Source organism: Arvicola amphibius, chromosome 1, assembly GCF_903992535.2.
Source record: "Arvicola amphibius chromosome 1, mArvAmp1.2, whole genome shotgun sequence".
Classification (NCBI taxonomy): Eukaryota; Metazoa; Chordata; class Mammalia; order Rodentia; family Cricetidae; genus Arvicola; species Arvicola amphibius.
The window spans coordinates 19,442,753-19,467,638 of record NC_052047.1 but is presented as its reverse complement, the minus strand read 5'-3'; positions in this window follow the sequence as shown (position 1 = coordinate 19,467,638).

Below are 24,886 nucleotides of genomic sequence, written 5' to 3'. Positions count from 1 at the left end.
AAAGGGACACCATCCATAGGACAAAATTGTAGCCTACAGTATGGGAAAGATTCTTACCAATTCTACATCGGAAAGAGGGTAATATACAAAATATATAAAGAACTCAAGAAACCATAAATCAACAAACCAAATAATCCAGTTTAAAAAAGGATATAAATCTAAATATTATTATCAACTGAGAACTTTGAAATGGCCTAGAAGCACTTAAAGAAATGTTCAACATTCGTAGTCATAAGGGAAATTCAAATCAAAACTCTCTGAGATTCCATCTTACTCCTGGCAGAATGACTAAGATAAAAAACACAAGTGACTTCTCATGCTGGAGAGGATGTGGAGCAAGGGGGACACTCCTCCATTTCTGGTGGGAGTGTATACTTGTACAGCAACTATGAACATCAATATGGCAGATCCTCAAAAAATTGGGAATCGATCTATCTCAAGACCCAGCTGTAGCACACTTTGGCATATACCCAAAAAACTCCATTCTACCACAAGGACACTTGCTCAGTCATTTTTATCGCAGCTTTAGAACAGCTCTAGAAACAACCTAAATGTCCCTCAACCAGAAAAAAATGGATAAAGAAAATGTGGTTCATTTACGCAGTGGAGTATTACTTATCTGAAAAAAAAATGAAGTCATGAAATTTGCTAGAAAATGGATGGAACTAGAAAGAATCATCATGGGTGGAGTGGCCTAGACCCTGAAAGACAAACATGGTATGTACTCATTTATAATTGGACCTTAGCTGTTTAGTAAAGTATAATCATGCTGCTAAGCACAGACCCAGAAAGGCTATGTAACAAGGAAGGCTCAAGGAGGACACATGGATATCTATGGAAAGGGAAATAGATTAGACTATACAGGTTGAGTCGGGGCAGCTGGGGATGGGATCAAGTGGCGGGGTGTCCAGATGGACAGAGAGGGGACTGGAATTAGAGAGACTATAGTGGGCGATGTAGAAACCTAATGAAGTGGAAACTCCCTGAAATCTATATAAGGGACCCTAACATAATATCCTCATTATTAGGGTTAAGGAGCCCAAACTGGCCATCTTCTATAATGAAACAAGTCTCCTAGATGTATAACTGGGACATCAACACAGCCGTAAAACCTTAGACTTAGAAGCTGTCCTGCTTACAAGATATGCTGGAGCAATGGTAGTACAGAACTTAGGATGGTCAACCAATGGCCGTTCCCACTTGAGGTACAAGCCACAAGAGGAAACCCATGTCTAACACTGCCTGAATGTCCAGGAACCAGATAGGATATAGGACATCTCAGAGAATCAGGATAGAATCAAACATCACTCAATGAAATTATTTCTGATATTCTGCCTACTCATAAATTGATGCCTAGTGCAACGATCTTTAGAGGGGCATCATGTAGTAACTGATGGGAACAGATGCAGAGACCCATAGTCAAACATCAGGTGGACCAGAGGAATCATGCAGAAGAGGGAGAGGAAGGATTTTGGGAGTCAAATGGTTAGAGGACTCCACGAAGAAATAACCCACAGAATAAACTAAGCAGTGCTCATAGGGTCTCACAGAGAGTTAAGTGACAAACACAGACTCTGTACAGCTCTGAAATAGGTCTTCATCATATACGTTATTATTATGTAATTTGGTGATCTTGAGGGACTCCTAATAGAAGAGATGGGGGTGGTATCTATGACTCTTTTGCCTGCAATTATGACCCTTTTCTTTCTTTTTTTCCCTTTTTACTGATTTTTATTGAGGTCTACATTTTTCTCTGCTCCCCTCCCTGCCTCTCCCCTCCCCTTCAACCCTCTCCTAAGGTCCCTATGCTCCCAATTTACTCAGGAGATCTTGTCTTTTTCTACTTCCCACGTAGATTAGATCTATGTAAGTCTCTCTTAGTGTCCTCATTGTTGTCTAAGTTTTGGGGGTTGTGATTTGTAGACTGGTTTTCTTTGCTTTATGTTTAAAAATAACTTATGAGTGAGTACATCTGACAATTGTCTTTCTGTGTCTGGGTTGCCTCACTCAAAATAATGTTTTTTAACCCCATCCATTTTCCTGCAAAATTCAAGATGCAGTTATTTTTTTCTTCTGTGTAGTACTTCATTGAATAAATGTACCACATTTTCCTTATCCATTCATTGGTAAATGGATATTTAGGTTTTTTCCAGGTTCTGTTTATGACAAACAATGCTGTTATGAAGATGCTTGAGCACATGTCCTTGAGGCACAACTGAGCATCCTTTGGATGGATATATACCCAAAAATGGTATTACTGGGTCTTGAGGAAGGTTGTTTCCTAATTTTTGAGAAATTGCCACACTGACATCCAAAGGGGCTGTATCAGCTTGCATTCCCACCAGCAATGCAGAAATGTTTCCTTTACCCCACAACCTTTCCAGCATAAGTTGTCATCAGTATTCTTTATCTTGGCCATTCTTACAGGTGTAAGATGGAATTTCAGAGTTGTTTTGATTTGTATTTCTCTGATGACTAAGGATGTTGAGCATTTCCTTAAGTGTCTTTCAGCCATTTTAGATTCCTCTGTTTAGGGTTCTCTGTTTAGGTCTGTACTCCATTTTTTATTGGATTATTTGTTCTTTTGATGACCAACTTCTTGAGTTCTTTGAATATTTTGGAGATCGGCCCTCTATCCAATGTGGGGTTGATGAAGATCTTTTCCCATTATAGGCTGCCTTTTTGTCTTGTTGACTGTGTCCTTTACAGAAGCTTTTCAATTTCAGGAGATCCCATTTATTAATTGTTTATCTCAGTATGACCCTTTTCTTTCTACTGGTTGCCTTGTCCAGCCTTGATAGGAGGGTTTGAGGCCTATTCTTACTGAAACTTTCAAGGCATGTTCAATGAATATCCTAGGAAGACATCTATGTTTGTTTGTTTGTTTTGTTTGTTTGTTTGTTGGAGGTAAACAGAGGATGAGTGGATTTATAGGAGAGGGAAGGGACTGGGAGGAATGGAGGAAGGGGAAGCTTCAGTAGGCATGTAATGCATGAGAGAACAAGGAAAACAGATATAAGAGATAATTATTTCTTTAATGAAATACTGTATTTTTCCTTCCCAGAATTTCCACTACCTAGTACAGTCCTTGCATCTGCTCTGAGATTGCCATGAGAGTCACTTAGCTTGCCACCCTTCTTAGCAATGTTTCTTTGTTCCCTATTCTGTATCTTTAAAATGCTATTCAGAACCAAAATATATCTTTTCTGATACTTTGGGGGTTCTTATTCTTCCTCTCCCACATCAGAAGTGTTTTGGATTGACAGCATTTAACAGCCCCTTTTCCTCTATATAAATCAGAATGGCTTTTTCTCCTTCTGGGCTGGCTTGAAATTTACAGTATGCCAGCCATGAAGTCGTTTTCTTTTAGAATCCAATGAAGTTGTCCCCAAGCTTCAAGAATGTGAAACTGAAGTGGAGGGTGGAAAGGAAGAATATACCTACCTACTTTATTAGTTTAAGCAAATGTAACTATGAAAATTCTATTTCATGTCCCAAGAGAGATATAATCTATCTCTCAACCTAGCCCTCTCAAAATTGGCATCAGGTTGTGCACTGGTTCAAGTGAAAATTTGAACTAGTAACAATAATGTCCACATAGGAAGTTAGATATATATTTTAAGGGACTCTTGGTTGCTGTTCACTCTTCATTTCTTCCTTCTCTCTGTGCTGACCCCTTAAAAGTTACATTTCCAGCTCTCTTTTAAATATTGGCTACTATTGTATGCCAATTTTATTCAATTTTCTCCATTGATCCACTAATTGCTTTCATGGAATTTATATAATTTTATTTATACTTACATGTTTTGACTGTGGTTTCTGTTTCCTTTCCAAATAATATAATGCTGTGTTAAGATGGGGACTAGCATCCACTGGATTCTCTTAGGCATTTCTATCACCTTCAGTAGGCACTGACATGAAGAAATGTTATGTGAAAGATAGTTCAATAAACTCTAGCTAGTTTAGTACTAAAATATAGACTGCTCACAGAAGATTATGAAGGAAAAACCAATAACAGATGAGTCAGAAGAAAATTAATATAGGCATATAGACTATAAATATTCCTTTAAGGACCATCGTTATTGTGTCTCATGGGTTTTGATATGTTGCATTTTCATTTCCATTCAATTCTATGAAACTTTTAATTTTCGTCTTGATTTCTTCCTTGACCCAACTGTCATTCAGTAGTGGACTGTTTGGTTTCTGTGAGGTTTTAATTTTTCAATGTTTTTTTTTTTAAATTGATGTTGCTACCCACCTTAATCCCGGAGAGAAAGCCATACTAAGAAAGCTGTTTATGTTCTATATAGCCTAATCAATACCATTCAGATTTTTCTAAACTAAGAGTTCTTTCTGCATCCAATAAGTATAGAGTACTTAAAATCTACCAATTAAATATTATTTTAGTTAGAGATATATTTTGTCCCCACTGCTAGATGGTATTAGCCACATTCATCACTCTCTTTGAATTCAGTAGTTTCCTTTGTTGTTATCCTATTTCTACCCTTGATTTCTGACAGTCACAAATCAGCAGCAAATTCAGAGTTATTCAGTCCAGTGATTTTTGGTATTCTTCATTTGTAGATGAGGTCACTATAATGCCCTAAGATAATGAAAGCTGTATTTCTAATCTGAAAATAATAAGTATAAGGGAACAAGCTTTTGAGACACACAATGCTTCTTCTAAACCTGAAATAATACAAATTAGAATGAACTTGATGTATCTTTCTTTATTTTTTATTTTGTTGAGCTATACATTTTTCTCTGCTCCCGTCCCTCTTTCTCCCCACCCCTTCAACCCTCTCACATGGTCCCCATGCTCCCAATTTACTCAGATATCTTGTCTTTTTCTACTTCCCATGTAGATTAGATCCATGTATGTCTCGCTTAGGGTCCTCATTGTGGTCTAGGTTCTCTGGGATTATGACTTGTAGGGTTATTTTCTTTGCTTTATGTTTTAAAATCACTTATGAGTGAGTACATATGATAATTGTCTTTCTGGGTCTGGGTTACCTCACTCAATATGATGTTTTCTAGATCTATTCATTTATCTGCAAATTTCAAGATGTCATCATTTTTTTGTACTGCGTAGTACTCCATTGTGTAAATGTACCACATTTTCCTTATCCATTATTCAGTCAAGGGGCATTTAGGTTGTTTCAAGGTTCTGGCTATGACAAATAATGCTGAGCTTGAAGTATCTTTACATAGGATCCCAGAATATCTAGATTATTTTCACTATTTATATGACAGTCACTGAGAATAAGAAAAAGATAACACTATTTTTAAAAAATCTTTAAGGCTTATGCATCTTGTCATTGCTTACCCAAAGACTTTTCATGCTGTTTTCCAAAGTTAATATTATAAATCCCAGTGTTCTATGAAGTATGTCTGTAATAGATTTCATTTACCACATTGAAGGCTTTGTTTCTAATGTGACATCAATAAGGATCAGGTTTTTGAGACTAATGGTCTTTCTACATTTCATTTCTTACAATGGAAGTTTGTATCAATATTTTCAAAAGATTCCTATGCATGACTTCCACAGAACCATATCTCAAATCTCCATTAATAATTCTTTGCCATGCAAATTGTTTTTATAACTGACTTGAAGGCTCTGGTTTCTTAGATATCAAGGTATCTCTGCTTTCTGCCATGGGTTTTGTAAACCACCATGGTTTCATAGAGTAGATCTTAACTAGGACTTTTCTTTTTCCTTCAGGATACGGTGCACATAAAAAAGGAATATTAAAAGTAAGCAAAGCCAATCCGAACATCTAAATTGCTTGAGAAATAAATTATTTCTGAAGAACTTATTAGCTCAGTAAGTACTTATGAGGAAAAGAAATTGTAACTTTGACTCAAATGTCATTTGAAGAAATTTGCCAACAGATTTTTAGAATTGAATTTCAGTTTATGTGACTGGTTATAAATATTTTCAAAAGACCAACTCTTTTTTGTAAAAATAAAAGCTACCAGTCTATTAAACTAAATTTTATTTTTGTTTATGATGCATTTTATAACATTTCCACTAACTATGTTCACTACAAAAGTTCTAGGAAAGGCCTCAGGTAAGAAAATCCTATTTTAAGTTATATCTAAGAAAAGACTGTCCTCTCCTTACTTATGTATACATTCATGGTGTTTGGATCTTAACTTGTGTCTCATTGTATAATAGAAAATATAAAGACAGAGAAAACAGAAGGTTACAGAGAAAGAAATATTTGTAATTGGTTTCCTTTAGTGCTTCTGTGTGATGTTAAAATGAAAATTTTTCCTGTGGACTGAAGATTTACTTATTTGAAATGTTTACCCACCTGATGTACTTGGGTGAAACACAAAATGCTCACCCCTAGTCATTTATAAATATTTTATATATTTTATATATTATTTATTTGCATTTATACTATATAAAATGTGTGTGTTTGATCATTAGGTAACCATATGCAAATTAAAAGATTTTGTTTGCTTGAACACATAAAAAATGTAATTATTTTATCTTTGAGGCAGTATTATCTAGTGTTGTTTATTCATTTACTATTGAATAGATGAATTCAAATTTTACAAAATAATAATGCTTAAGGGACAATTTGAGATATATCTCTTCTTTTTACCTCAAAAGGTATTAAAGAAATGTGTTAGCCTCCTTGCTGACTCATACATGGAATCTTCACCACCACCAGAATCTCTTCAGTGATGGAGGAGAGTTATCTGTCTATGTTTCTTTCATTGGTTAATTAATAAAGAAAACTGCCTTGGCCCTTTAAGAACAGAAAATTAGGTAGGTGGAGTAGACAGAACAGAATTGTGGGAACAAGGAAGTAGAGTGGGGGAGACGCTTCAGGCATTCCCCAATAGTGAGTCTCCATGCTGCTCCTCTCCGAGATGGACGCAGGTTAAGATCTCTCCTGGTAAGCCACACCTCGTGGTGCTACCCAGATTACTAAATATGGGTTAAAGCAAGATATGAGAAATAGCCAATAAGAGGCTACAGATAATGGGCCAGGCAGTGTTTAAAAGAATACAGTTTCCGTGTAATTATTTCGGGTGTAAAGTTAGCCGGCAGCCGGGTGGCAGGACGCAGCCCCCGCCGCTTCCCACTACAGATTGGCGCTCCAACGTGGTCACTAAATCCACTTAAAAACCTTGCCCGCTTGGGATCGGAAAGAAAGTTCTCTGAGACCATGCCAATGGCTCACTGCTCCCTTCCTGCACCTGGGCAGATGGTGGAATCAGGCTTAGGCGAGCGGGACAGCATTTGCGGATTCCTGCCGCCATAGAGAGAGAGGTGTTTTCAGACTGCTCTGCGCGTCAGATTCGGCTGTGACTTGGATTAAAAGAGTTTCTGTGCTGCACGCTCAGTATCAAAATTAAACTGCTGAGTGCAGCTCCAATGTGGACTGCTGTGTACTGAGGCAGGAGCGGCTCAGGCTCTGCTCCGCCACGCTGAATTGTGCTGACCTCAGGTAGGAACTATCGTAATTACCATGATAACAGCGCAGTTAAGGTTTGGACTTGGCTGTAAACAGGCGGTACCGTATTACCCCTACCTGGCGCAACTTAAGTTTTTAAGAAGTGGTTAACCTTTTAAGAAGTGCTCCTGGATATTAAAAAATTGCAGATTCACAATAGGACAGATTCAGACATAAAAGACTTTTAAATGAGTCACAGTGTTGGATGAATGTATGTAGGCTTGAGAGAGAGAGAAGAAAATATAAAAAATAAAGTTAATGCTTGAAAAAAGGGGTAAAGTCTTTAAAGAGACAGAATAAAGTAAAGTGATAGAGTGAAAATAAGCCACGTAAAAATGGAAAATTCACAGAGAGTCTGGATTATGTATTTTATTGTGTTTTCTTTGATTTTTTTGACTGTAAAGGAGCTAAGTACAGAGAGACATTTCATTATATGGGCTGCCAGGCTAGACCAGAATGGACATCTTAACGGTATGACTTCAGGATTTGGATCTAAGAACATGATGCTTTGGAAAAGAGTTTCTTCTTTTGTTTTCACAGAGGACGAGACTCTGTGGATTGCTTCTATCCCAATATGGTATGATAGACCACGCCCTCCTGAAAGGTTGCTGTGAACATCTTCAAAAAATTACTTCGCTCAACTGCCAACTGAGAGGAACCTAGCACACAGGTTATACCATGAAAGACCTAAATAACAACGCCCCCATTCAGCAGGAAGCAGTTTGGAGAGAAAAAACTGCGCCCATTTTCCCAAATATTGCTTATAAATGTTCTTTTACATTTAAAGGGGGAGATGATATAGATATGAATTTGCATTGGTATAGATTTTAAGGTCAATTTTGTTATATGTATATGTATTTCTGATCTTGATTAAGCTATTGTGATTGTAGTTCATTTTAAAAACTGTAATGTATAATTAGGAAATATAGGTTGTTAATGGATAATCATTGATAATAGTTAAGCTTGTAGTCATGTTATTAGATTTTCTAGATATGTAGAGATATATTTCAGTTAGATAGACATTCTTCATATCTTTCAAAGACTGCAGAATATGGCATTTAATGTTTTAATAACTTAGGGTTTTTCATGACAATGAGACACGTCTGCTCCTGGCAGCACCAATCTACTTCAAGAGGAAGATGGGCATTGAAGAGGCTACTTATGGAGTTTGTTAGCCATTTGGGCAAGAAACTGCTCTTGGCTGGACTGTTGCATAAACTGGACACAAAGAACCCGCAGAGAGAGGACTGCTGAACTTGCCTAAAGGTGAGATGGTCTTTCGGGGTTCCTGATTCGTGAAAGAGTCTGCGAGACGTTCTGCAGGACACAGCAGAAAGTGACTGAACTGTCTTTGGAATTTTTCTGCTTCATGGAAATGTCTGCTGGATACTGTGGGCCTGAAGCCCGAAGATGGATGCCCCAACGGTACAGAGGAACTTTGGGTGACTGTCCAGGCAGCGAGTTGTCTCTGTCATTTCTAGAGTTTTATAAGTTACTTATTTCTTGTTTACTTAGGTAGCATTGTATCCTTCTGGAGTCTTTGATGGAGTTGAAGAATAAATAGATAGTTATAGCTTTCCTTAGTTATGATAAAAGATAAAATAGATTTAAATATTGTAACTGTAATACTTGCTTGATAACTGTTTTGTTATATGTAATTTTGCTATGTTAAAGTTGAAGCCTTTCTTTTTTGTTTAAACAGAAAAAGGGGAAATGATGGAGGAGAGTTATCTGTCTATGTTTCTTTCATTGGTTAATTAATAAAGAAAACTGCCTTGGCCCTTTAAGAACAGAAAATTAGGTAGGTGGAGTAGACAGAACAGAATTGTGGGAACAAGGAAGTAGAGTGGGGGAGACGCTTCAGGCATTCCCCAATAGTGAGTCTCCATGCTGCTCCTCTCCGAGATGGACGCAGGTTAAGATCTCTCCTGGTAAGCCACACCTCGTGGTGCTACCCAGATTACTAAATATGGGTTAAAGCAAGATATGAGAAATAGCCAATAAGAGGCTACAGATAATGGGCCAGGCAGTGTTTAAAAGAATACAGTTTCCGTGTAATTATTTCGGGTAAAGCTAGCCGGGTGGTGGGACGCAGCCCCTCCGCTTCACACTACACTTCAGATACTAAATATAAAGAAATATACTGATCTATTATTAGCCTCCATGAGAAACTAATGTCATAGGCATTCTTTGTACCCTCTCATCTAGCCAAATGGAACCTAGTAAAGGAGCAAAAGTGGATTAAAGACATGGGCAAAGAGCATCAGGAAGCCAATACTGATGGTGGAGGTCTTCTCAAGTCTGTCTGAATGTTTAAATTACTAAGTGCCAACACCTGTCTGTTGTAAAAGGCCACTTGTTTGTAGGAGTTTGCTTGATTGTTCCTGATGCTCACCCCCAAAATAATCACACAGAAACCATATTATTTTCAATACTGTTTGACCAATAGCTTAAGCATATTTCTGGCTAATGCATATCATAAATTAACCCATCTCCATTAATCTGTGTATTAATACCATGCTATGGCTTACTGGGTAAAGTTCCAGTGTCTGTCTCCTGCAGGGCTACATGGCTTCTCCCTACTCTGCCTTCTTTCGCCTAGCATTTATTTTGGTTTTCCTGCTTACCTCTATTCTACCCTGTGCAGGCCCAAGGCAACTTCTTTATTAACCCATGGTATTTGCAGCATACAGAGGGGAATCCCACATCACCTGTCTATGTGGGAGCCAGGCCTGCTGTCAAGCAGCAGTCTTAGTCCCACATAGGGGGACAGAGCCAAGATGGACAAGAAGAGATATAAAAAGGAAGATACTGTTATCAGAATGAAGGGTTAGATATAACTCTGCTTGGACCATCCACTCTTATGTCTTTTCTTTTTAATGTATGTGTTTTTGACCATGGAATGAAATAATTTAGGCCTTTTGGTTTTAACCTAGTTAAAGTAAGCATATCTTGAGACTTTCAGGAAACATTCCTATGAAGTTTTGAAAATAGATGGGTAAAAAGCCTTTCAAGTTTTATATTACAATTTTAGTTAAACACACACATGTACACATGCACACACACATACATGTGCACACACCAGAGTCAATAAGAATCTTCGAGTTACTTGGCTATTCATCTCCGCTGTTAATTGGACTACTGCTGAGCTGCTCTAACATTAATTTCAACTCAGAAACCTGGAAATTTTTTCTATTTTGAAACAACCACCAGATAATAGCATTTTCTGTTTTCATGTTCTATGGTTTTCTCAGTAATTGGCATCTCTGACATTAGCACATACCTTTGAAGGCATTCCTCTCATTTGCCTCCCTTTAGACTGGTACCAAATGAATTAATATCACTTTCCTGGACCCTGAGTACCTCTTTATGAACTGTCTCTCATTCAGTCCTTACCATTATAGAGACAGAACTTCCATGCACAAAAAGGAGTTGTTTCCCACCAACAGATTCTGAAACTCTGCAGGAATTTCTGGGTTGAAGTCCATGTAGACAGATTTTAGTAATTATTAAAACACTGTATGTGGTGGTATTGTTTGGAGAACTCAAAACACAGATAACAAAGCAAGTCTCCAGTTTGCCAAGTATTATGCTCATGTTAGATAATGCAAACAAATCCTGTTATAAATAATAAATCTTTTCTTAATTAGTTTGTGAAATGAGATCTGAAAATATGAGAAACACTGAGGAAAATTAATCTTTATGCCTTAAAGAAACAAACACAGTGTGAGAGACAGCAATATTTTCATTAAAAAGGTTTTTGGCTCCTGGTCATTCAGCCAGTGTCAGACTTGGACTGCTCTCATGGTCTGGGCCTCAAGTTTTACCATTCGTTGGTTTACCACTTCTACAAGTTCTGACCACCAGTGTCCCAGATTGTAGGTCAAAGGTTTTGTGACTGATTGATGTCTCAGTTCCAAAGCTAGGAGCCTTGTCTGGTTATAGAAGATGACTAGTTTAGGCTCCTTATTCCCAATTATTAAATTTTGCTAGGGTCACTTTCATAGATTACAGTGAATGTCCACTACACTAGGTTTCTACATCATCTCCCAAATGCCTCCCAGTTTCAGTTTCCTCTCCCAGTACTATCTCCCTCCATCCTCCTACTTCCCAACTGATCCCTTCTGTTCCCATTGCAACCTTCCACCAGTACACGCACAAAATCTATTCTCTTTCCCATTCCCAGAGAGATCCACATGCCACCTTCTTGATCCCTCCTTTTTATTTAACCTCTCTGGGTCTGTGAAGTGTAGCATGGTTATCCTTTACTTTATAGTTAATATTCTCTTATAAGTGAGTACATATCATGTTTGTCTTTCTGAGTCTAGGTTACCTCATTTGAGATGATCTTTTCTAGTTCTATCCATTTTCCTGCAAATTTCATGATGTCATTGTTTTTAACAATGAGAAATATTATATTATCTAAATGTATTACATTTTCTTTATCCTTTGTTCATCTGAGGGATATGTAGGTTGTACTAGTTTCTGACTATTATGAATGAAGTGGCAATGAACATGGTTCAGCAAGTATCCTTTAGGAGAGTTGTAGCATCCTTTGGGTGTAGGTGGAGGCTGCTCGGTCATTTCCTAGCCACACAAACCCAAAATAAGAACGCAGAAGCTGTATTAATTAAATCATTGCTTCTCTACTAGCTTATGCATATTTCTAGATAGCTCATATATTAAATTAACCCATTTCTATTAATCTGTGTATTGTCACGTGGTTGTGGCTTACTAGTAAGTTTCCAGCTGGCACCCAGCATCTGTCTCCTGAGGCAGCTACATGGCTTCCCTTTTTACTCTGCCTACTCTCTCCTCCTCAATCTGCTTGGAATTCCCACCTTGCCTGTGGAAGGAAGAAATCCCACACTAGCTCAGAATTGAGAAATAGATGGTTATTTATTTAGGCATAGACTCACAAATCAGAATCCTCTGCTTGAACGGAGATCATAAATTGAATCCCACAAACAGAACAGAGAGGCCAGCAAAAAGAAACCAGACGCATGCTCTATATCAGCATATATAGTATAAGAGGCCATGCCCAGTGGGTGGGTAAACACTGGCTGTAAGACTTCCTACAGCATTTGGGTGGTACAGTTGGGACTTGAGATAGATCAATTTCCAATTTCCTGAGGAACTACCATATTGATTTCTATAGTGGCTGTACAAGTTTGTACTCCCAACAGCCATTTGTGGTTTTGATATTAGCCATTCTGACAGGTGTTGGATGGAATCTCAGAGCAATTTTGATTTGCATTTCCCTGATGGCTAAGGATAAACATTTCTAAGTGCTTGTCAGCCTTCGATATTCCTGTGTTGAGAACTCTATGTTTAGAACTGCACTGATTTTTTAAAACTGGATTATTGGTTTTATGATGTCTAGTTTCTTGAGTTCTTTATATATTTTGAATTTTAGCCTCTGTCAAATGTGGAGTGACTGAAAATGCTTTCCCTTTTTGTGGGCCTCCATTTTGTCCCACTGATGGGTCTTTTGCCTTAGAATAGCCTTTTAGTTTCATGAGGCCCCATGTACTGATTGCTGTTCTTAGTGCCTGTGTTATCAGTGTTACTACCTGCATGGCCAGGAACCAGTAGCAAGACAGACCATAAACCCAGGAGAGAACAAAAAATGTCTCTATGGAATGATTCATACTAATATTTTGCTATACCCACAGATTGGTGCCTAGCTCAATTGTCATCAGAGGCTATCATTCAGCTACCAATAGGAGCATTTACAGACCCACAGCTAAACACTAGGCAGACCAAGGAGAACTACCCAGAAGATAGGGAGAAACAATTTCAGGAGACAGAGGCTTAGAGAACACTATAATGACACAGTTCACCAAGTCAACTAAGCAAAGATGATAGGGGGCTCATAGAGACTGAAGTGATAATCATGGATACTATATGAGTCTGAGTTAGTTCCTCTGCATATACCTTATGGCTGGGTGGCTTGGTGTTCTTGTGGAACTCTGACAATATGAGGGTATCTCTGACCATTTTACCTACACTGGGGACCCTTTTTCTCTTTCAGTGTTGCCTCATCTAGCTTTGATAAGAGGGTTTATGCCCAGTCTTACTGTATCTTGTTAGTCCATATTTGGTGCCTATCCCTGGGAGGCCTCTTTTTGAAGGGGTGGAAATGGAAGAGGAATGGATCTGGGGGAGAAAAGTCAGTAGACAAACTTGAAGACATGGAGGTAGGGAAAACTGTAATCAGAATGCAATGGATGAGAGAATACAAGATAAAAAGAAAGAGAATGGTTTTAGTCTTACCTTAAGAATACAAGTTCCCACTTGCCAAATTTATTAGAAATTCATTTATGTAGTATTTAAGTGAATTCTGCTTTGGAACTCTTTGTTATTGAATGGGGAATCCACTTATTTTAGACACATAAAGACATCGTTTTATCTAACCTTCAAGAACGTCTAAAAATAAGTGACCATTATTGTGGTGTCTGTACTCATCAATAGCAAAAATAGTGGTTTAAGAAATTATTAGGTAAAATGAGTAGAATGTGTCATGTGTTTTATTTTTCTTATTGTTACCTTTCCTATATCCAGGTATCCCTGCAGAATCTCATTTGATTTTTGTTATGTCCAATAGGGAAAATGTTATTTTGGTTTCTAGTTTTGTTCACAATTAGGAGTCTTCAGGCAGCTGAGGAAACCTGTAGAGAAGCTGAATGAGTCAGAATCCAGAGTGAAAGTTATGGGTCAGAGACAGTTTAGTACTTCCCGAACCTGAAAACCTCTCACAGTGTGATTTATGACAGCACCTGAGTGCTATCACTTGAAAATAATGCAATGTTGTTATAGCAGGTGTAGTAGCCAGCAAGCAAAGTGGGTATGAACAGTGCTTTTCCAAACTTTGATGGTAATTAAAATGAATGAGTCACCATATATTATTCTTACTTCGAAGCTGCAAAGATCCTTCACCTGACATATTAACTGCATGGCAGGAAACAGCCTACATCCTAAGTGACTTTCCTTTTTCCCTTTGGGTGTGCTGTTTATGCACTCACAGTCAACTTGTCAAATCAAATGGATTAGAATTAGATTGTAAATGGGACTTAAGGCTTTTTTTCCTAAGACAAATGAGTGTTGTTTAAAACAGTTTCACTGGTTTTGCATATTCTCTCACAAAAATGTGGTTCAAACAAGAATTGATATGTATTTTTGATATGTATTTTTAATTAAACATTTCAACAGGATGACTTGCTTTTAACATATTTTTGTGATTTTTGCATATGTTTCTTCAAATATTTCAAATGATTTTTGTTGTACAATGAGTAATGGAGCTGGGCATGCTCAGAAAATACCTATAATAAATAATCTGTCAACTTCAGGGAAGATACAAACTTAACGATGAATTACAAGAAAAAATATACATAATTTTATCTATATTAACAAATAACAGAACTATTTTACATTTGTGAATTTTATTAGAAATTTGTATTAAAAATCTGTTGTCTATAATAAGCACATAAAATGTAAGCTATTAATCTTTGTGTCCTTTTATTGAACAGTAACAGAAGTGTCTATTAGCTAGTTTGGAATATTTAAATATTCAAGAATCATGTTTTTATGTGTAAATTTCTCTAAGAATTGTGTGCATTAAAGATATTATATAGTTTAAATGCACTCCACCTCCTCTCTTAATGGATTAAATTTCTTAAAAAGTATTTATTTTAACAAGATGATATAGCAAATCAAATACTGACATTTTAGAGCTGAATTTTCCATTACTAAATGGGAGTCATTACTTTCAAGACAGTGGCACAATGTTTCAGAGAGCTGAACTTGATTTTTAAAATAGCATAAAATTTTATTATACCCCAACTAGTTTATCATTTAATTAATTTATTTTCAAAACCACTTGGAAATGGAATTAGAGTCCACACTCCTGGTATCACATGTGGGCCTCTCATCATCACTAAGACAGACAGACCTCTTTGGTAGTCCAGTAACTCTCACTGATATCAGTGCTATCTGAAAATGGTAATGAAGGTGTGGAACTTCTGTAGGATCTTAGCATGTCACAGTTATTGACAACTGTGAACAACAAAGCCATGATGTACAAACTTCAAAGGCTTATCTTTCTGATACAAATTATATCTTGATAAAGATAAAGGAATATGTTTATCAAAATAATTCTCTTCTAGATAGGTTTTCTTATTAATTCCAGCTACTTGCTCTTCTGATCTTAAGTAGTATTTAATAAAGTAAGACAGTCTGCATGTCATCTCTCTGACTTTATAGGACAAGGTCTAATCTTTTGGCGGGCTTTATTTGAGTAACTATAATTCAAAACTTATTTAGTCAATTCTGATTAGTAGGTATTTCTCCAAAAGCTTTCTTTAAATTAGCATATGATATCTCCCTTTCAATCTTATTAAGTTGGACTGTGACTGTGCCTGTCAGATATAGTTGAATGTTATTTAAATCATCGACTAACTTCTTTGGATACAGCTTAAGTTGTTGATATTTGTTGAACAAACAACAATATAATTTGGCAGTTAAACAGATCAGTTACCATTTACAATGTGTCCAGCAATGCTAACAGGTATGTTCTTATTTGTCCCTTTACTCTTGCTGGGAGAAAAGCACATGAAAGTGGGCATGAGTGGAAAGAGCGACCTGTGTTTGCCACTCATCCAAGTGATCACAACGGTGAACAACTTAGACTCCAATATGTTGATGAGAAGCTATGGTGATTTTGTAGTTTGGGTGATATAAATGCATTTTATTTTTGTGATGTTTGCAATTTATAAAGGCATTGTAGAAAGCATCCCTATCTTGAATTGAGGAGTACCTGTGTCTCTATCTCTTTATCTATTCATTCATTCATCCAATGTATGTATCTATCAGAAAATCCTTCTGTTATTGGGTAAGAAATTGCTGTGGCTTGAGTTAGAACAATATAAAACATCCTCTAATGGTTTATTATGTGTATAAATTCTCTAACAGTAGCTGATGCTGTTTCACTCTATTCTTCCTTGTAACAGCCTTTAAACTAGAAAATTATTAATATACTCAGAAATTTATATAGTGGTATATTATTTATATTTTGATAAATAAACCTTGCCTGAAGACCAAAGGCAAAACTAAAGCCATTAGAGGTCAGTCAATGGTGACACACATCTTTAATCCCAGGATTTGGGAGACAGAGTCAGATGGATCTCTGTGAGTTCAAGGTCAGCCTGGGCTACACAAGATCAATACAGAAATAAATCCAGGTGGTGTTGGCTCACATCTTTAATCCTAGTCTTAAGGAGTCATGCATTTAATTCCAGCTCTAGAGGGAATATTAAATGCGAGGAGAGGCTTAGTCTCTTTTAGTCTGCAGTCACCTAGCCTTGGTAGAGGTAAGTCTTCTCTAGTGGCTTGGCTGCCCTGGTTTTTGGGTTAAACCCCAGTTTCTATCTCTGGGTTTTAATCATTTGTGTAACAGATGGATAACTGAAGCTAAGTACAAGTTATTCCGTATTATTATATCATGTAGATTAACCTGAACACATTTCACCATTGTGGGACTTAGAGTACTATCAGTCAGAGTTATCATCTCTCTAAAATCTAGAGTGGTGGCAATTTCCTTATAATTCATTCTTACTTACAACCAGAAGTGTTCTAAGTAACATAAATGACTTTCTGTGTGATTTATTCTTGTTTTAGGAATTTTTGAAAAGATACATCAATACCATATAATTAATATGATATAGATCCCCATAATGAGAATTGATTTTACTTCAAAATAAAGAGAAAAATACTATAGAAATAAAATTTCCGTACAGTTTAATGCAATGACTAAAATCTTCAACATATATATAAGATGTTCAAAAATTTTGCATAAAGAATAAAAATACATTTGGAAGCTCTTCAGGTGGTCAGACTAGACTGAGAAATAAATTAGCATTTTAAAATACATTTATGAAATCGTTTTTATGTGTATATCACAATAAAATAAAATTTTACTCATATTAATACATATATTGACTGATGCATAATATATCATTAACCTATAAATATTTAAATATTTTTGTTTAATTTAACATTATTCTAGGTTCTATGTAAAATAGTTCTATAAGATATAGATCTGATGGAAAGATGAATGTGGAATCAAATGGAAATAAAAGTGTCCTTCATCACTTGGTCTCCCCAGTGATTCCTCTAGACACCAGTACATATATAGATGGTCAGTCCCTCAGTTAAAATGACACAGCATTTGCATAAAATTTACTTATAGATTCCTGTAAAAATGTGCATTTTGTTGTAAGAGGAAGGCCGCTCATTTGTTCCCGGCCACCCGGCTGCTCAGCCCTGAAATAATCACAAAGAAATCATATTCATTAAAACACTGCTGGCCCGTTAGCTCTAACATCTTATTGGCTAACTCTTACTTCTTAGTTTAACCCATTTCTAGTAATCTATGTATCACCATGTCACAGTGGCTTACCAGGTAAAATTCCCAGTGTCTGTTTCTGGTGGATTCGTGGCATCTCCCTGACTCTGCTTTCTTCCTCCCAGAATTCAGATCTGTCTTCTATGCCTACCTAAGTTCTGCCCTATCGGGCCAAAGCAGTTTCTTTATTCATTATCCAATACAAGCAACACACAGAAGAGACTCCCACATCATTTTGTCTACCAATGTAAATGTTGTGTGAATAGTTGTTATTCTATATTATTTATAGAACACTAAGATGAATCTAATGTGTTTGGAACAAACTGCCTTTAAAATGTTGCTGACCAATTGTTGGGAGTTGATGTAGAAATGGAAAAATACAGAAACTTTATAGCACAAAAGTTCCAAAAACAATGAGTGTAGTGAGGGGCGAGCAGGCCTGCTTTTCATCCCACCCGGATCCCACACAGCTAGCTTTACACCAGAAACAACAACATACAAACTGTATTCATTTAAACACTGCCTGGCCCATTAGTTTCAGCCTCTTACTCACATCTTGACTAACCCATATCTAATAATCTGTGTAACACCACGAGTAGTGTCTTACCAGAAAAGATTCAGCATGTCTGACCTGGCGGCTGGCTCCATCGCGTCTGACCCAGAGAGGAGAGGCATGGCGGCTTACTAACTTCCTTTCCCCGCATTCTGTTCTGTCTACTCCACCCACCTATGTTCTAACCTATCATGGCAAGCAGTTTCTTTATTAATTAGCCAATGAAATAACCAGATAGATAGAAGACACACCTACATCAAATGAGGGACTTGAAATGGTATCCCTACCATCTTGAAAATCTATTTGAGGTATGATTATAATTCAGATTATTTAGCCTAGAAATAGAAATTTTTGTTAATAATAGTGATGGAAATCAGAAGCAAAGAACCCGATAATTATGTTCAGCGTTCTAAATTCAATCACATGAACCATACAAAAGAAAATTCTTTGAGAATAATTCGCCAGTGAACTAAAAATACTTTGATGTTAACTAAAGGCCATTTTAACTGTTGATTATCAAGCTTTTGAGTTATCTACTTAGTAATTGACCTCTCAAATTTCCTTTGGGAAGATTATTTATGAGATACAGTTTTGTATCTTTGATTCCTGTATATGCTCTTTCTATTCAAAGTGAAACTTTCAAAGAAACAAACCAATATTGTGCTTGCAAAGTTGAATATTAATTTCATCAATAAATATTTGTATTCTATACCAGCATCAGCTTTTGCTAATTTCACGAAATGCCAAGTACCCAATTATTCAAGGATGTTAATAACCGATCATCCAGCATGATCCTAATTAGTTTGTGAACTTACCTACAACTGAGATATAACACTCAGGATGAAAGCACCTGCTGAACTCCATGATGAGGAGGTATCTGTAGTTTGGCACATCTCCAGTATTTAATTAACCTGTCATCTATTATTGCATCTCTACAGAGCATCTACATCTTGTATAGGCTGAACATGCTAACCATATTTCTGAGACAAACCTATGATTAATTTAAAGTTTCTCAAATGTGTGCACTGCATAATCTTTGTAATTTGAAAAGTTTTTCAGTTCATGAAGGTAACTTGCTCTTTTGATACTTAGAGTGTTAGAAAGCCTAATTTACAGAACTTTTAAATCAGAATAGTAAAACTAAACTCAAAACTACATGTGCATGAATTTACTTAGTAATAAATTTCTTTTTTTTTGTGAAATATGATATTTATTTATTTATTTTTTTTTCTCATGGTTTATTTTTTTTATATTTAAAAATTTCCATCTCCTTCCCTCCTCCTCCCCCCTCCCTCCCCTCCTTCTCCCCTTTCTCTCCCCTCCTTCTCCCCCTTCCCTCCCCTCCCCTCCACCCATACCTCCCCTCCCTCCCTCTCAAGGCCAAGGAGCCATCAGGGTTCCCCACTCTATGCTAAGACCAAGGTCCTCCCAACTCCCCCCAGGTCCAGGAAGGTGATCGACCAAGCTGAGAAGGCTCCCACAGAGCCCGTCCATGAAGAACAATCAGAGCCCAGAGCCATTGTCCTTTGCTTCTCAGTCAGCCCCCGCTGTTGGCCACACTCAGAGAGACGGGTTTGGTCGCATGAACCATCAGTCCCATTCCAACTGGAGTTGGTGATCTCCCATTAGTTCTGTCCCACCGTCTCCATGAGTGAACGCACCCCTCTCGTTCCTGACTTGAGCCCAAAATGTAGAAGAATGCTTTTGACTAAAATTTGTGTAACAGAAACAGAGCTACATTGTGATTGTGTGAATATGGAGACACAGAATTCTGATTGCATAGAATTTGAGGTCTATATATACTGTGGAGTAATTTTTTGTTTACTGTAAAGATTTGACGTTTGAAGCAGTTTTATAAAAAGCTAACTGGCCCATATCCAGGAAGGAAGTATAGGCTAAAAAATCAAAATAAAAATGCTGGGTTGAAGAAGGGCATAGCTAGAGGAGATGCCAGCAGACACAGAGAAAACAGGACATGTAGAAAATGAGGCAACAAGTCATTAGCCACATGGGAGAGGGTGGATAAGAAGTATGTGTTAATTTAAAATGTAAGAGCTAGCTATCAATAAGTTTGAGCTATCAACCGAGTATTTGCAATTAATATTAAGTCTCTGTATTAGTTAATTGGAAAGTAGAAGGCAGGAAAGAAAAGTCCAACTATACATGAAACAATTTTATTTTGTTAGAACTTGATCATTATTTTACATGCTCTATGCATATATGCACATATAATAAATAACCTATTGTAGATTTTCATGAGTACAAAACCATAACATAAATGAGATATGATATTATATATCACTTAGACCGAAAAATGTTGAAAAAGTAAATTCACAAAACATGTATATACAATTCTGATTATCATCTTTAAATTTATCTACTCATTTGTAATAATAAAGAATACATTAAAATAATATTTTCTTGGCCAATTTTTAGCCAATGGTCCTTTTGTTCACTAAATATTCAGCAATTGTTCTGCAATGGTACCTTGAAATGAATTGATTTATATTGCTATTCCAGACCTAAGGGGAAAAAATAGCAAATTGATTACAGCATTTTCTAGAAGATGAACAGTAAGTCACAATATCTGTAGGAGATGTGTATATAACTCACTAATGTGCAACTTTCTTTACTACAGTCATAATCTTGTGTTAATGAGGCACTTGTAATGACATCTATACTGGGTGAAAATTTGACAAAGTCTTGCAAAAGACAAAAGACACACTGACATGACCTTATATTTTAAATACATACTGACAGTTTTTACTTTTCTCAAAGACAGAGTAACAGTGGCCATACAATTAACAACATAGTTAAATATATGACATCACCTAAATTGATGTTTTATATATAGGAAAAAAAATTAAAGAAGATGAATAAATGTTGTCTGAATAAATATTTCATGTCCATAAAACCTTTTAAGTTCTAAAATTCCATTGTTACCATATAGCAAGTGTAACTAACTTAACAGCTGCTACTCACAGAAGAAGAATGACTGGGAAAGTATGAATCTGGACTAATTCCAACAATGAACAGTTTAGGACTTCAGTAACTTGCTCTTTTGGCAAAAAGTTAATGCATTTCTCACCATTTTTCTGGAATCTAAATTACATTGCCTTTTGTCTACCACAGAGGTGAGAATGAGATGCTAGCATACCTTAATAGAATACTTTAGCTGGTCATCTACATTTTGGGATAACAGAGTGTTTTATAAACTAATATAATGGTAGAAATTAACTGGTACCAACTAATAATTGAAAAAATACTTCTCATAGCTAGTTACATTTCTATAGTTTCCACATAATAAAAATAACTTTAATACTCAATAAAGGAAACTAAAATTATTAGCTCTTAATTAACTATCAGTCTAAGACCAAGAGATTAACTGTATAATAACCAAAAATAAATTATTTTGAATGAATTTTGAATAAATATAAATATTGAATACCCATATTTACTAATTATTATATTTATAAGTAACTATAGATATTCAGTGTTTATATTCATTTAGCAATTTAACCATACAAGGTTTAATTTGGTAAAAAGAATGGAATGTTCAGTTCTTTGTTTTGACTAAAGACATGCAGGAAGAGGACACTAACTTGTCACTAGTTCAAGTGTTAGTTTCAAAATGATACATGATCATATTATATGATTCACTGACTATAAAGCTACCAGATTAAAAAATAACACATATGTCTGCTAATAAAGATAATATTTTTAGTTACAATTACAATATAATTTAAGTTACCTCACTGAATTTCTATAATTCCATATATATGTAACAACAATTAGAAAAAAGGTCATGAATTTAAGGGAGAACAAAGAGGGTTATGTGGAAAAAAGGAAAGGGAAAATTAAGTAATAATATTGTAATTTTTTAGGTCTAAGATGAAAAATAATTAAATAAAACAAAATCCCTAGGAGTAAATCTGCCATGTATATTTTACTGTAATACTTACTAGCCTCATCCAGTGTTGCGCTGAAAAATTTCTCCTGAAGGAAACTATCTCTGTTGATTAATACTAAGTGCTAGCTTTATCTGAAGAGATTCATACATTATATTGTTTATATACATTTGTACACACAGGTTGAATCCAAATTATTAAACATGTTTAATGACATCTTGATATCTAAACTTTTAATGACTGAAACTATTCCTGGGCCTTATACAGAAGCAGTGCTGCTGCAGACAGTTGTTGGAAGAGCAGAGCCTTCCTGCATTAGTTCCAGTCCACCCTCATGTGTGCTCTCACATCACACAAGCACTTCCTTTGGGGTCAAGACACCTGTCACTGCACTGCCAGGAGTGCTGATGCCGGACTTCACACGTCATCCTCTATTTGGAAACTGTCCTCAGAGAAGGAACAAGGTTGCTGCTATGGCCAAGTTCTCATTCTCTCTCTCTCTCTCTCTCTCTCTCTCTCTCTCTCTCTCTCTCTCTCTCCCTCCCTCCCTCCCTCCCTCCCTCCCTCCTCTCTCTCTCTCTCTCTCTCTCTCTCTCTCTCTCTCTCTCTCTCTCTCTCTCACACACACACACACACACCCTGTGACCATCAGATGTAAGAATAATACGAAATCAAAAGGAGAAGTTAACTGGAGAAAAAAAGCAAAAGGCATAGAAGTGGGAAGGACCACAGCAGTTTTGGGTTTTAGTAGCAAGGAGTGCTGACATTACATAATTGCAAATGGAATTTAAATTTACTAGAATGCCTGTACCTTCAGCATTTTTGTTAGTGTTCAAAGTTCTGTCATTCATTATGTAGTTACAAGTTCCCATAGAAGATGAAGGGTGGATAAAAAAATAACAGAACCCCAAATTTAGGAAATTTTATACTTTTTGTCCTCTCAGTATATTTACTAAAACACTTCTGTGTGCAAGTTTAACAATAGAACATCAATATAGAACAAAAGTATAGTATGAGAGCCTTGGGACTTCAAATGAAAGAGAACACATGTGATCATTTCGGACAGGTTGGCTATAGTATTCGTGCATTTTACTGGAGAGGTTTCAATTGAGTGCTCCCCGGTGACTGAGGATGCAAATATCATACATTTCTGTGTTTTCAAATTTCTCAACTGATTGTTTTGAAGCATATTACTTTACTTGCAGACCTGTATTTTATACATTTGTACTTGTAAATTATATAATCAGTCTTTACAAATAATCTATAAGCAAATATGCTTTTTTAAAAAACACATATTTATCCACTGCAGGAAATTTTTCTGGAAAAATTGTTACTGGGGCATTAAACAAGAAGAAAAATAGTAACAAATGATCAAAGTAGTTTTTTTTCAAAAAACAACTACACATTTTTTTCTTCAATTTTATGAAGTCTCAAACATGTTGTATTAACTTTAAAATAATGCTTTTTAAAATTTTGTGCAGTGATCACGGTGAAAATTTAACTTACAATAACTGTAGTAGCAATACCTTCTAATGTATTTCAGCTCACCTTTATACCTAGAAGAATAATTACAAAAAAAGTGATCATGATTTGAGAAAGAACGAAGAGGAAAGGCCAGAGGAAAAAACTATATAAGTATATTGCAATTTTAAAAATTGCTTATATTAATTAAAGGAATACAATATGTGTTGCTCATATCTTTCAATATTTCTTGGAAAATATTGTTAATTTCTGGAAATAAAGCCTGGTTTATTCATTTAATGAATTCTTTGTTATTGATACCAAATATGTGGTTAGTGTCCTTCCTATTTGATAGGTCTTTTTCAGTGAAGTATAATATGCTTGAACTCTATGCTGTACCAGTCAAACGTACAAGCTGTGTTTCTTGGTTCCATCACATGGATCACACCTTTAGACAAGTGTAGACTAAGTGATCAGGTCACAAAAGAATTAACCCTGAATTCTGTACTTAAAGGATTTGTGAATTTGGATCCTAATGTACAATTGTTTGTGTCATTCATGATGTGCTAGTGCTAATTATTAGCATCTTCTACATATCATTTTATTTTAAGGCAAAACAAATTAACATGGTGAAGTTAATGCCAGATTACTAAAAAAAAATTGTAAGCGCATGTTTAGAGATAGTCTACTTGTTTACTCAGTGTTTTATGGAGACACAGGGTGAGACTGGAGCAGGAGGATTAAAAGGAGAGAGGGAAGTAAGAAGAGGTAACTGGGACATAGAGGGAAGAGCATCTAACGCTAAGGACTATTTGAGGGGTCATTTGGAAAACCAATTCAGCAGAAGCTTATAAATGTGTTTGTGTGTGTGTTTGTATGTGTGTGTGTGTGTTTGTATGTGTGTGTGTGTGTGTGTTTGTGTGTGTGTTTGTGTGTGTGTGTGTGTGTGTGTGAAAGAACTGAAAATAGAGTCAGCAATTCGTGGGTGAGACAAAGCCCCAACTAGACATCCCTCCCCACCAAGTGAAGCACTCAGGGACAGAAATGGGTTACTGCTAGTTGAAGTTTTGTTCTAATAGAACTCATGGAG